Source organism: Pseudochaenichthys georgianus, chromosome 3, assembly GCF_902827115.2.
Source record: "Pseudochaenichthys georgianus chromosome 3, fPseGeo1.2, whole genome shotgun sequence".
Taxonomy (NCBI): Eukaryota; Metazoa; Chordata; class Actinopteri; order Perciformes; family Channichthyidae; genus Pseudochaenichthys; species Pseudochaenichthys georgianus.
The window spans coordinates 17,824,464-17,837,207 of record NC_047505.1 but is presented as its reverse complement, the minus strand read 5'-3'; the positions used below and the strand labels follow the sequence as shown (position 1 = coordinate 17,837,207).

The window sequence follows — 12,744 nt, the reverse complement described above, 5'->3', positions numbered from 1 at the left end:
TGGCCAAGTACGAAATCACCGCTGACACCTATAGACGGAGGTTTCGGGCCCTCGACATCCAACAGGACGAGACCCCACGTGAGCTGTACGTCCGACTGAAGGACCTCTTCTGCAAGTGGGTGAGGTTTGAGACGTCCAGCATCAAAGACATTTGTGAGATACTCATCCTTGAACAGTTCCTACGCATGGTGAACCCAGAGATGGAAGTTTGGATCCGGGAACATGATCCTAAGTCTGCGGAGGAAGTGTCCCGCCTCGCTGAAGTATTTCATTCAGCAAGGACAGAAAGCAAAAGCTTTGCGAACTGCCAGAACCGATACCCGTCGGGCAAAAGTAATGCTTTTGGGGGTGAAAAGGGTAGTGGTTACACCTATGGTAGCAATAGCAGCGGCAAGCAAGCCACGCCAAGTCGAATGACCTATGCTAAGAGGCAGGTTCAGCCAGAAGTAAGGTGCTATCATTGTAATGAGGTGGGCCACACACGACCCACATGCCCAGTGGCTAGGCAGAGTAAGCCCTCTCTTCTTTGCACTGTTCCGAGACCCACCAGGAAGCCAGTAGTTAGGCAGGAAAAAGCACGGATAGTTCCGGTACTCATCAATGGTCAGCGTGAGGAAGCACTGGTGGATAGTGGCAGTTTCCAGACAGTGGTGAGGTCAAGTCTTGTTGGCAGGGATCAGTGGGCCCCTGATAAAGCTACCATCAGTTGCATCCACGGAGATGAAAAGCCTTACCCCACCGCCGAGGGGTATTTGACTGTCGGGGGGCAGACTTTCCTTCTTCCGGTGGCACTAGCACCCAAGCTGCCTTATGCAGTCATTTTAGGCCTGGATGTTCCAACATTGCTAGATCTTGTGCAAGAACAGCCATCACCAAGTGCCCTATCAGTTCCTCCACCAGTCATTCCCTTGGATCCCGAGAGTGTAGAAGTGCCCGGGAAGCCCAATCCCTCCGATGGGGAGTTCAAGGTAAACTCAGACACCCAGATTAGGATGTGTAATGTCGCTACAAGGGCGCAGACGGCAAAGGCGACCCTTGGTGAGCTACCATTTTATAATTCTGAGCTCAAGGCAGGTACAAACAAGCAGCGCCTGTCCAAAGCGCAGAAACGCAGGGACACATTTTTGGCGGCCCCTAGGGAAAGCATAGAGCTCCCTGTACCTAGTCACCCGCTAGACATTCAGATTCCCCCCGATGTAGGTGAGCTGCAGAGGAAGGACCCTTCCCTTACACAGTGGTTTGAGAAAGTGTCAGAGGTTGATGGTGTAAAAACAGCAGATGCAGGATTTAAGGAGGATGCTATTTACCTCATTAAACAGGGTATTATGTACCGCCGTCAGGGTGAGATTGAAGCATTAGCTTTACCCCAGTTACTCCGAAACACGGTAATGGAACTCGGCCACTCAGTTCCTTGGGCAGGGCACATGGCATTTAATAAAACACTGTGCAGAGTGGGTCGTCGGTTTGCCTGGCCAGGCCTGTACACCCAGCTGTCCCAGTTTTGCCAGGCCTGTGAGACCTGCCAGATTACATCTAGGCAAAGGGTAGCTAAAGCCCCGTTACAGCCCTTGCCCATAATTGAAACTCCGTTTGAAAGAATAGGTATGGATGTAGTTGGGCCTTTAGAGAGAAGTGCAGCGGGTAACCGCTAGATACTGGTAATTTGTGACTATGCTACCCGCTACCCCGAAGTGTTTCCCCTGAGATCTGTTAAAGCCAGGTATGTGGCGAATTGCCTACTACAGTTATTCTCTAGGGTAGGCATAGCCAGAGAGATACTTACTGACTGCGGCACAAACTTTCTCTCCAAGTTACTGAAGCAGGTGTATCAGCTGCTAGGAGTAAAGGGCATTAAGACCACCCCTTATCACCCCCAAACGGACGGCCTTGTCGAGCGATACAACCAGACCTTGAAGAGCATGCTGCGCAAGTTTGTTTCAGAGACAGGTGCCGACTGGGACCAGTGGTTGCCATACCTCCTCTTCGCCTACCGGGAGGTGCCACAATCCTCAACCGGGTTCTCACCTTTTGAACTGCTGTATGGACGTGAGGTGAGAGGTCCCCTGGATCTGCTTAAAGACCACTGGGAGAATCCGAAGCCTGCCGGTGAAAACATTGTATCCTACGTGGTCAAGATGAGGGAGCAGTTGGAGAAAATGGCAGCCCTGGCCAAGGGGAACCTGATGAATGCCCAAAAGACTCAGAGAACCTGGTATGACCAGGAGGCCAGAGAAAGAGTGTTTCAACCTGGGCAGAAGGTGCTGTTGCTGTTACCTTCCAGTGAGAGCAAGCTGCTGGCTAGATGGCAGGGCCCATATGAGGTCACCAGACAGGTCGGAACAGTCAACTATGAAATCCATATGCCGGACAGAACCAAGAAGCACCAGACGTTTCATATCAACCTGCTAAAAGGATTCCAAGATCCACCAGACACCGCATCGCAACACTTTTTCATACAGCCAGTGGGGGAAGAGGAGGTGGAGGAGCAGTTTTTCCCCACGGACCTACCTGAACCAGGTCTATTGGGTGTAACACATCTCCCATCGGTCCAGCAAGAAGAAATCAAAGAGCTATTGGATCCAGAGCTTTTCACCGAGCAGCCTGGTTTCACCAATCTGGTCCAGCACAACATCTACCTCAGGGAGACTGCTCCCAGCCGAAAGAAAAGCTACCGTATCCCTGAACGGTTGGTGCTAGCCCTGAAGAAGGAGATAAAGCTGATGTTAGAGCTGGGGATCATCGAAGTGTCAACCAGTAAGTGGTGCAGTCCAGTGGTGCTTGTACCAAAGAAAGATGGCTCGTTACGATTTTGCATTGACTTCAGATATCTTAACAGCATCTCGAAGTTTGACCCATACCCCATGCCAAGAATCGACGAGTTGTTAGAGAGGGTGGGACGAGCAAAGTTCATCACCACATTGGACCTCACCAAGGGGTACTGGCAGGTGGCACTGGCACCGGAGGCCAAGCTGCTGACGGCCTTTACTACCCCGTTTGGACTGTTCCAGTTCCGGGTAATGCCCTTTGGACTGCATGGTGCCCCTGCGACCTTCCAGAGGCTCATGGACCAAGTACTGCGGGAGTTTGCAACATTTTCCGCAGCTTACTTGGACGATGTCGTGATCTTCAGCCAAACATGGGAAGAACACAGGGATCACCTACAACAGGTCCTCCATGCGATCCAAGCTGCTGGACTGACCATCAACCCCCGTAAATGCGCCTTTGCCAAGGAAGAGGTGGAGTACCTGGGCTACGTCATTGGGGGAGGTGTCATCCGCCCACAACTGAGTAAGATCGAAGCGATTACCGCCTACCCCGTGCCAACCACAAAGAAGAAGGTAAAGTCCTTCTTGGGGTTAGTCAATTGGTACCGGAAGTTCATCCCTCAGCTGTCAGAAAGAGCAGTGGTGTTGACCAACCTCACCAAGGCCTCGGTGCCAGCCAAAGTCCGCTGGAACGAGGACTGTGACAGAGCTTTCAAGGATCTGAAGCAAGCCATTACCACTGAGTCGGTCCTTCACTCACCAGACTTTGAACAGCTATTCACCCTTCAGACAGATGCCTCAGGGGTAGGCCTTGGAGCGGTATTGCTACAGGAAGTGGATGGGGAGCTGAAACCGGTGGTTTTCCTCAGTCGGAAGCTGTTGGACAGGGAGACAAGGTACTCGACCATTGAAAAGGAGTGCCTGGCGATGAAGTGGGCCATCGACTCCCTGAGGTACTACCTTCTCGGACGGCAGTTCATCCTGGAGACAGACCATCGTGCACTTCAATGGCTTCACAAGATGAAGGACGCAAACATGCGTATCGCCGGGTGGTACCTTGCCTTGCAGCCGTATAACTTTACGGTCAGGTACCGGCCGGGAAAGTCAAACCTGGTAGCTGACTGGTTGTCCCGAAGCCAAAACGGTTAGAACACTGCTTCCTGGGGAGAGGGGGAAGGAAATGTGACGAAGGTAACTTCGCCACGGCTTCGGGCTGGGTAATCTTGCCCATGGGGATTTGCACAGTACAGTCAAACATTGCCTATTTGCACATTTTATACTGTTCATTGATGTAGTGGGTATTAAATGAGTCAACTGTATTAAATTGTGATGTCGTCTGGCAGACGCTGGTCGGGCTCTCGGCTCCACCTGGAAAGAAAGGGGAGTTATAGCAAGAGCGCCAAAAGTGTTGGTTTGTGTAGATTGACAGCGGTTGAGATTATGTGCAAGGGATATGTTTAGTGTGTAAAGGTCACGATATATAAGGTGCATTAATGGTACAGGTTACTCCTATAACAGTCAACATCATAACACTCACCTCCGCCTGCTCTCCCGTCTCCGGTCCCAAGGTCCGTCATCGTAAAGGGTCCCCGGGGAAACAGCGGGTCCTTTTTATCGTTCCGGATGGGGTCAAAGGAGCAGGTTGGAGGCGGGGGGTGATTTGTTATTAGGTACATTTGGCGTGTTAGTTTAGAACGGGTTTTCTTTTCATACCGTAATTAAATAGAATGTAAGTAAAGGAGGTTTGTCATTCTCCAGTAAAGGATGTTTTGTGAATAACTACGGTCCTTATCTGAGCTGACCATCTCTGCACATGCCACCCCTTTTGGATGGTACGGGCCGATGGGTGAGGCTATAAAGGGTGGCATGTTGGGCTCATTTGGGGGGAAATAGTGTGGGAGACAGTCATTGTGAAATATTGATGTGGGCGACCAGGCACCAAATGATGAATAAATACCCACACCGGGTTGTATCAAGACGTTCTGCCTCTGTCTCCTTACTTGGTCGGGCCGCTCAAGTGACATCGTTCACAGCTTCACAGACTATTTTACTCTGTAAAGCTGAAATCCACATTTGGCTGAGATTAATTGATGTTGTTAGCTTGCTTTTAAAAGGTATTTTATGACATGTCACAGCTGTATCCCTAGATGAACTGATACTCAACAGTGATCACGCGAGTAGTGTGGGAGCCAGAGAAACAAGAGGAGCTTGGTGGAAAAGCCACAGGCCCAGAAACTTTCAACTTTCAACTGTGAGGGAACTGGTGCCAGAGACAAGGCTTCCCAGCCCAAAACTCGCTGACTTCTAACCACAGCAGGAGTTCAGGGAGGAGTTCGATAAGTATCCGGACCCAGCAGTCCTTCAGCCCTCTTCCACAGGGGTTTTGTTTCAGCCAACGTGACAGGGGAATGATTTCCAGCTGTTTCGAGTTCAGGAGGACTGGGGGCCAGTGAAAAACTCACCAAAGGGACTCTCGTTGGAGACCCAAGCAGTCGAGTCGTTGCTCTTGGCTCCAGCTGTATAGACATCCAGCCACAGCAGGGCAGACACGTGGAGGAGGTGAAAAGGAATGTGCTCGAGAACATAACACACAAGCCAGTAGGAAGCCTCACTAGCCGAGCATCTGCTTCTAGTTAGCCCTGAGGAGTGGGCGTTTGGCTGTTGTGCCTATTTAGCCACATCAGGTCATATAACAGTTTGGAGGAGAGACGAACACTTTGAGAAACACGTTTGACTTTTGTGTGCAATACTGTAAATCTGTAAACCTGAGGTGTTATTTAACCCAGGGGTTCCCAACCTTTATTGTGCCAAGGACCGGCAGATACATTAAAACAAAATCGCGGACCGGTTATCAATTTTAACTGATTTTAATATTTACTCACCACCAGCAGGTAGCTAGCAACAGAGGCTAATTGTAGCCTATGTAACAGCCTGAACAAATACTAGAACAATATGCATCCAAAACATATTAATGTTTAAAAAAGAACCAAGTTAGTTGGGACCAAGATTGTGTCAAAAATAAAATGGGGGGATAAGTGTAGAATCAGCTTCCTGAAAAACCCAGTTGACAATGGTACTAGTAGGTAGAAGAGTCGAGGTGGTTGCCGGATTTTGGAGCGCTTGGATCATTATGACCAGTGTGTGAAAAATAACCAAAAACATGTTTAGTGCTTATCTTAACATTAGAACTGGACCCTTGACTATTAGATATTTCATTCGGGCGGCACAACAGAAAAGGATTTTTGACCTCAGTGTAACAAGGTGCTCAAACCAAATAATTGTACTCAGACTCCAGAATTATCTTGATTTAGGGCAAACTATTCAACATTTAAAATTGAGACTGTGACGCACACAGTGCTTTTTAGCTCAGATGAATCTGTGCTAAATGTCACAATACATCAGTAAGTTCACCAAGTTCACTCCCATGGACCCAGACTACTGGCCAGCATGTATTATGAATACAAGAATATGTGTTATGCAAATGCCATCTGGACAGAGTCAGTTTTCTGGGAAACATAATTAAAAGTACTTATAGAACAATGTATAATCAGCTCAATAGCCTTTCATTAATAACAGAAAAGTATAGCTGGGAGCGGCTTCTGTGACAAAGGGGTACATTATCCTGATAAACGCAATCCAGGCGTCAGGGTTACTTCAGACTAAAAAGAGTTCCTCCTCGTGGAACTACTTCGAACTTACAAGTCCAAAGGAAGTTAAATGCAAGCTCTGCGAAAAGACGTTGGTCTATCACAGCTCAACCTCAACAATGCGTTCGCATTTGAGTGTGAAGCACGCCAAAGAGGCCACGTCGTTGTCATGACATGTGTGCATGTTTGTTGTTTGTACTGTTAAACATGTTCCAGTAAAGAAAACAATGGAATTCCTTTTGTCTGAGTTTTTTTTTCGTCGGTCGGTCGAATAATCGATTTTGATCATGGTTAGTTTCTGGCAACCCTACTTCAGACAAAGGTTTTATGAATCATCAGACTTTCTCTTTCTGCAGGGCAACAATCGTTTCAATGGCCTTTTGGAGAGCGTTCACAGCACTTAAATACACTAAGGCAACTTTTTGTGAAGGTTGTGCTGAAAATGATGGGAGAGCTGAAAGAGTTAAGAAAGTATTAATGATCAGCAACATCTCCCTGGGTGTTGTTGACTACAGTACATGTAGCTATACAACGTCAACAGGATGTCTTTGGAAAACAAGTGATCTTCTTAACCCATAGATGCGTTGGGGTTGATAGGGTTGATTTTACTCTCATCATTTTGACCCTGAAGTCTGGCAAAAGCCCCTTTAATAAAAGAAACCGATGGGACATTCTGCCTGTTCTTTAAAATAAATCCTCCGTAGTGTCTCAGCTTTATTGAAATGAAGGTACAAAGAATGCCCACAAAGTATTAGCGAGATAACATGACAATGTTGCTTTACTTAATAATGTTAGGAAAGGTTTTGCTGGCCCTTTTTGAATCTTGCTCAGGGTCAGACACAGAGGTTGTATCTATTAATGTTCACTACTTGCCTTGACATGAGCAATGTGACTACTTTCACAGATCAAAAGTCGATTGAAAAATGATGTAGTCGAGGATCTTTTGGAGGAATATGGAGATAACAATGTCAGGGTTAGTGCCCTGTTGGGACTAACCTATACCTAATATGACTAATGCTAATGGTACCGTGAGGTGTAAAGAGATTGGTTGGCATATCAAGTGCCTTGATTAAATTTGTCGAGGGTCTCGACCTGAATTTCAAAAGATGTTTTAAAAGTCCCCTCAGGTTCAGGGCAATCTCCCTCTCGGTATGAGTGGAGGACCGTTATGTGTTTGTTATGGAACATTAAGCACAAACCGTGATGGGTGGCAGTGCAGCAGCATGAGAGGCAGCAGTGACAGACTTCTACTGACTGATCCTATTAATATCACTCACTTATTACATCTAGGGAAAAGTAAAAACTATAAGCTATGAATGAATAAGCTGGGGCACTCGTATATCTCCATGGATTTTTAAGCTGATAACAATGTTTTAGGTTTAATAATCGCTTTACTATATATTTACTATATATATATATATATATAGACAGATTTTTTACACACATCTGTATTGGTTCATCCGTCCTGACCCAGACAGTAGTCAACCTCCTGGGATGTTCAATGCCCCGGATCTATTTTTTTCCATTTCCATTTGCATTCATTGAAATCAGACTGGGCAATTCTTACTGCATTCAAGTGTGGTTGTGTGGTCCATTATTTTAGTGATCTGATGTACCGGAGAATTGTTTTTTTCCTGGTACAGGATGTTCTACCTGCTGCTCCTTTAATATCAGAGCCATTTACTGAGCCTCCTTCAGCTAATCTTTCATTATACCTGGTTTTTCAGTGACGCTTGCAACCACCATGTAAGAATAGAAAGTCATTTTGAAAAAACCAGCTGCAGGGTGAAAATGCATTTCAAGGTCGTATGTCAGTATAGAGATATCACGGGAAATACTGGGATCACAATCCCCAGGCTCAAACTCAATACAAGAGGTTCCCATCCTGACTCTGTGTACAGTATTAGCAAGGAAAGCGCTAACGCAGAGCCCTGTGGGAACTAACGCCATGTGAAACCTGATCTGTCCAACCTGCCTCTGCTCCTGATCTTTTAACTCCCTAGTTGTCAGAAAACTGTTTTTAAGACTGGTGTTTTGCCTTTAAGCGAGAAAGAAGGTGTTTTGGATGAACACAAACGTTTGCTTTCCATTATGATTTATTTTGTATTTGCAAACTTGAGAGTCTGGCAGTTTGGGTTAAGTGGCGTCTTTAGTCTGTGAAGATAGGCGCCTTTTCTGTCTGAATGAGGAGAAGAAATGGAAGAGGAGGGGAATCACGTTTTACTCCTGTGAACCCAACACACACAGCTTGTTCTTTTTTCCAATTTCCTTGCTCAAGGAGGACCTCTTATGCTTTTGGGGGGTTTTCCTTTCCTTCAGTGTTCTATAGGTTTGTAGGCATGTAAAAGACTGCAAAGGCTACAATACCAAAGTTCTCCCACTACCCCCTGAACATTAGCATAGTATATCCTCATTAAATGCTTCATAATTTCTTATTCTGAAAGAGTTGTGACCGTGGAGTTATACGTCCAATTTCCCTATCAACCCCTTCAGTCGTAGCATCTGCCTTCCTCTCAAATGTGTCACTTAAACCCAACTGTTCAACGTCCCCTGACTGAATCCAACTTTATTTACTCGATTCACACACACTGCAGACTGCTAGAGAAAAAGCCCAAACAGCCTGAGCGAGATGTGTTCTGACTTCTGACAGATGACTTTGCTAGGAGCTAGGAATTTCATTTTAGTGATGAGATCAACTCCCAAATTCATCTTGACTAAAACAGATGCCACCCATCAGCTGAGGATACATCCTACCTTTCTCCCTGCAGACAATGTTGTGCAGCTAATTAGTGTTTGTGGATGGTATTCCCCCGGGAACATGGAATCTCAGTTGCTCTGCATGCAAATCTGAACCAGCCTTTCTTTCCAAGTACAAGCTCTTGTTTTGGCTAAAAACGGTGACAACGCTGTGAGGTGACCTTCACACAATGTTCTGCTTTTATCAAGGACTTTTCACATTACTAAAACATTAGTCATGCTTCCAACAAGTCTTGATCCTCAAATATCATGTCTACCCCTTTCTATATGTTATCCATTGTTCTAACTAAACTTCCTTCACATCGAGTCCATCAAAACCAAAAAAACATGATACATTTCTTGATTTTGTGTATTTTTTCCCTACCTTTTTATTTGAATATATATACGTTTTGTTATTTTAGCAATCTTCTCTGTAAACCTGTTACATGATTTGAGTGGTGGGGTTGATAATCTCAGTATAAATATTTCAGTGTTGACAAATCCTTGTAGAAAAAACTGTTTATATGTTTATTCATTATTAATCTCCTCAAAGGAACAATACAACGTAAAACACATTGCTAGTGATGTGCCCTTTGGAGTGGACTATATGGGCCACATTTAAACACTGTTGAGAAAACGTTTCAGTAAAATGCATGCATGATATGCATTCCTCAAAAAAAAGAGCAAGAATTTCTTCCAGGCCTGCTATGTAGCATCTGCCAACAATCATGAAGAAAGGATCAGAGAGCGAGAGAACAATATTAACAGTGAGAGGGGCAGGAAATGGACCAGAGTGACAAAGGCTGGACTGTCACTCATTTTTGGCAGCAACATTTCTTGCTCTGTTGCTCTTCCGTGCAGTCACTAACTATTTTACTATCTCCAGTTGTGAGAATACATTTAAAATTCAACTGCGGATGGTTATGTGTATTTAACAAAACGTGAACGCAATTGATGGAAGTTTGCTATTTAAAAAAGTACATTGGTCTGCATCATCATCTTAGCTTGCTAAGGACCTAGACCAACATGTTACTAAAATAAATGGAAAACCAAGTCGAGTAGAGCCATGCCTAACCATGCAGTACAACCACAGATGATATGTGTTCCACTCAATTGAATCAGACCCAATGTGCCTCTTTGTTGGTGTGAATGAATATGCAAGAGGGAAATAACACTCACCCTGTGTGCCTTTAGGTTTTAGTACCATCACTGCGGAGGAGGGGACATTTGGTGTTTGTTATAGGACGAGAGCAGGCATTAACCCTGAGGCTGGGGGTCAGGATCAGAGGAACCAGGTTACTGAGCGTACCTGAACTCATCAATCAGCACAGCAGACACCGTCTAACTGTCATCTTTTTACTCACAGCCGTAAATCCTCTTCTGGGATGGACCTGCACGAGACTCCACACAGCCCAGTCAAACAGCCTACGCAATCCATGCCAATTGGCTCTCGTGGTGCAATACTTCATTTCAAGTATGATGACTCTTTTTCCTCCCTGGCATTCCAATAAGGCTCCTCATTTGTCCTCCGAAACGAGAACAGACAGAACACAAACATCCTGTCCATCATGTGCACACCAACAAGATCTCACCATAAGAAATTCGTGAAATGTGAAGATACTCTTGAAAGTAAAAAGCCCACACAAAAAAGGGCTGAGGGTTTTACAGGATTGCAGTGTAGGTTACCTTTCTGGTATGTGACCTGAGGTTTGCAAATGACAGGCTTGAGAGTATTTCCGTCACATTTAGGATTCGAACAGACTTGACTGTCCACTAAACGATGCAAGGGGAATTTTTCCAGAATGTGGATCCTGACCAAATTATTTTGTTCACATCCTAATTCTCAACACTATAATGTTATTATGTTGGTTATTATGATGTATTGCATGTCTGTCCGGAGAGAGGGATCCCTCCTCTGTTGCTTCCATTTTTTCCAGTTAACAAGGTTATAAGAGGGAAGATCTTCCTCATCTAAGGTTTAAGGACACAGAGTGTCCTATCATGTACAGCTCCTTGATGCAAATCTGATTTGTGTTATCAGAATACATAAAACTGACTTTATATCCTTCACAAATCATGACATAAAATATACTTGTCCATTGTGTGCCAATGCCTAATTGCAAGGTAAAGCCAGAGCGATGCATTTTCCCAGACAGAATTGCAAACTGCACGACCAAAAATATCCTCAGCCAAGCAGGGTGTACACGCAGAGGGTAACTAGAGTTTTGGGTTATATTTAGTACTTAATGACCCCACACGCTACCGGGTAAAACATACATGAATCACAAGATGAACGCACGTTTAATTTGGTGTGACGACCATAGGTGACGACACGCAGCACAGGTGAATATGGAGCAATTTTATTTTATTTGCAAACAACCTGTGGCATACACTACTTCGTGAATGAATCACCGGGGTAACAAGCCTGGGTGCAGAATTGTAAAAAAGTGACAGAAAAAACATGAAACCAATGTAAACAAATACGCAACATAAACTGGCACAGCTAGCATGAGGGATTTCTAGCTAGTAGTAACTAGCAGCTGTTGGTAAATCCCTCCCCGGGCACACACTAACGGTTCATCATCTCTACGTTACTTACCCCGCTTCTTATGGACGGCAATTTAGTCCTCTCACACACACAACTTCCCCCGGTGTCGTCTACCGGTGCTGCTGTTTCATCACTGCACCGTCGGTACCGAAAAAAGATGACGTGACCTGTACGGGTGATGTTTATAGTCAATGTTTCTATCTCAGAGATTAACCGTTAGCTGTCCGACCGCGCGAGGCTGCTGGTCTGTCTGTCTGTCTGTCTGTCTGTCAGTCAGTGCGCGAGCCGGCTGTCCGCTCCGCCGCCATCTTGGTTTGTGATGGGAATCCACCTCACGCACACATTCTCTCTCTCTCTCTCTCTCTCTCTCTCTCTCTCTCAATCAATATATCCCTGTCTTCTCTCGTTCTCAAACACACATACACTCTAATTCTTCTCAAGCCGCCCCCTCACTCTAATTTGAACCATTCTAATTGTATATTAATGTGATTTGATTATAATCAAATTAAGGTATGATGTCATTAATTTCTTCGTGTAGCGCATATGTCAGATGGTCTAAAACGTTCTCACAAAGATATAGGCTACAAGTGTGTACCTTATCTCTGTCTTGTTCACACACACACACACACACACACACACACACACACACACACACACACACACACACACACACAAACACACACTCTCGCTCTCTCTCACTCCACAGTGACAATGCTGACAATGGCTGCAATTATAATACCTCAATTGTATCTAATACGTTACATTGTGATAGAAATGAAACTTTCCAACAATAACCTGTCCAACATTTCTCTAAATATGTTCCAAAAAAATTAAAACACAAGTTTTTATTTGATGGTATCAAGTTGGAGATTTCAAATATGTGTCATCTTACAACACAGGGTTGCACTATGTAATGTCAGTTGTGCAATAACATCCATGCCAATGACACTATTTCAAAATGTACTTCGTTCCATAACTAAATACATTTTCCTGTAAGGGATTAATAAAGAGGCTATGTCTTCTTCTTCTTCTAACCTGCGCTGGCAGC

At 45.1% G+C, this 12,744-nt stretch overlaps 1 protein-coding gene across 2 annotated transcripts in view; it reads right to left on the bottom strand.

Moving 5' to 3' along the window:
- Positions 1-11,995, bottom strand: part of LOC117463683 (C-myc promoter-binding protein-like) — a 79,853-nt gene extending 67,858 nt beyond the window's left edge. For both annotated transcript variants that reach the window (XM_034106060.2, XM_034106071.2), the window contains exon 1: positions 11,748-11,995. The gene's annotated coding sequence lies outside the window, so the exon portion shown is untranslated. The remainder of the gene's footprint in view (positions 1-11,747) is intronic.
- Positions 11,996-12,744: the final 749 nt, after the last annotated feature.